The sequence below is a fragment of the Teleopsis dalmanni genome, chromosome 2, assembly GCF_002237135.1.
Source record: "Teleopsis dalmanni isolate 2A chromosome 2, ASM223713v2, whole genome shotgun sequence".
Classification (NCBI taxonomy): domain Eukaryota; kingdom Metazoa; phylum Arthropoda; class Insecta; order Diptera; family Diopsidae; genus Teleopsis; species Teleopsis dalmanni.
The window spans coordinates 83,697,918-83,700,052 of record NC_051847.1 but is presented as its reverse complement, the minus strand read 5'-3'; the positions used below and the strand labels follow the sequence as shown (position 1 = coordinate 83,700,052).

Below are 2,135 nucleotides of genomic sequence, written 5' to 3'. Positions count from 1 at the left end.
AATTCTTGATTAAATTTTTGCTATTAAGAAAAAAATGTGAATAACTAAAGCGAATCTGATTAATATCTAAAAAAGCTCAATTTCATTTGTTAGTTCATTTTTTGTATAATTAATGTCGTATGGCAGTTTTGAGAACTATAAATAATAATTTTAGAGATTAGCGCATCTTTTCAGAATTATGTTAATGATCAGATACGATTGTTGTACGATGATCTGTTCAATGGATGCACCCATTTAAACTTCTTCCAAGTAAATGACATTGAATTAATGAAATAATAGATGAGAATTAGACGACATATGAAAACTGAAGCATGGAATTGTTGAGATACGTCCGTTGCCGTAGTTAATTGTGATTGCGTTGAGTACGTCATGGGGGAGTTTAACCCGACACCAGCTTGGGTTATTAACACGTAACTAATAACTTCTGAAGTATTTAGTTACGCTTTGAATTATTATGCAGACATATCGAAATCCGCGAAACTCTCTGGAGAGCGAATTTTGAATTTTTTTTATATTCCATCATTATTTTATTATTTATTTTAACTATATGAATATGCAGATAATTTCAGAAAAATGTTTATTTTTCGTTTCTGTTCAGTAACTTTGAGTAGTTAGCGCGGGTGTTTGCGGTAATTTCAAGCTAAACGCAAATCCACAACTACCAAAATAAATCGTTCTGAACACATGAAATAAATATCAAGTCGATGACAGATCTGTACGCATTCGCATTTTGTGTTCAGGTGTCAAAGGTTGTTGAAGTACATTTCGGTGTTCTGAGATTGAATTGTGTTCCCAAAAATCGGAGTTTGGTGAAAATAATTTAAAAATAAATAAAAACTGGCATGAAAAAATAGTATTGTTAAAAACATATTGCTGAAAAATTGATAAAATTCGAAAGTGTTGAAAAAATATATTATTTAAAATTAACAAAATGAAGTCATATAACTTGGTATGTACTAAACCAAAATTATTGGAACTAATTTTTAAAATTGCAAAATTGAATGAAAAAATTATAATGTTCTTATATTCGGTGATTATAGTATATTGGTTGCATAAGTTTATTTCATCTAATAAATTTAAACAGTTTTGGCATTACAGTCCAAATAAAAAAATTAGAAAGTTACTATACATGTGCAAAGTTATTACTGTTACTGTATCCAACGTTATAGATAGTGGTACATTTCTGGTTTCAAAAAAGGGGATCACCGAAACTATGACCTAACCGTCATAGGACGATTCCTATATGTAGGAAACAGATATAGTGACTTTAATGCAAAAAAAGTACTTCCTATATTTCTTAAATCTTTAAATTGCAGTAGGTACACAGCACAGATGTTCGTTATGGATCGTTCGGATTGCTGTTATAGTTCGCAATAATATAAACCCATTTAATATCACATTTTCGAAACTTTTTATTTTAATAATAAAAAGTTGTACATTAATATTAATAACATTAGTACGAATTTATTTAGTTTTAATACAATCCTTACATAAAGAGTTTTGGTAGACTGGATAGACCCAGTTATTACCCTTACATTAATTTTGCAAGTGCTTTCATATCGTTATTGACTACAATACGACATTAATAAGTAGTTTCGTGGAGTATAATAGTGGTCTATATAAAGAATTATGGATTTATAACAATAAAAAAATCCTACTTACACCATAGATGCCATCAATCTTCAATGATTGTTTCTGGGAAGGTACTGAAAGATAAGAGTTCATGAGTGCTGTTAGTATTGACAAAAATAGAAATTTGTAATTAAATAACATTAACAGAATAAGTGTTTGGGTTTAGACCTGTAAACTGAGGATGGGTCGTGGTATCACAACATTAAGTATTAGTTAATTAAGTTAATTAATTAATTAAGTATTAGTGCTTTGGAGCACAAGGCTACTATTCCTTACCAGAAGATGGAAGGAAGAGTTGAGCTGAAGCATTTCAGAAATGAATCGAAGAACTATTTATATATATATAAATATTTTACTATTAAAGCACCATGAGCTTTTAAGAAAACTTTAAATTTCTTAAGTTTTTGAAATTTATTTGAAACTTTTGGCTATGGACCTGTGCAGTTTCATACAATAAAATAAAAATAACCATTTATTGATTTACCTTGCCAAAACTAAAAGTA

At 28.9% G+C, this 2,135-nt stretch overlaps 1 protein-coding gene across 1 annotated transcript in view; it reads left to right on the top strand.

Annotated features, from left to right (window-relative positions):
* Positions 1-708: 708 nt before the first annotated feature.
* LOC119685794 (uncharacterized protein DDB_G0287625) overlaps positions 709-2,135 on the top strand; it is a gene marked incomplete in the record, with an annotated part of 3,346 nt that continues 1,919 nt past the window's right edge. The window contains 1 exon segment of the mRNA XM_038100175.1: positions 709-872.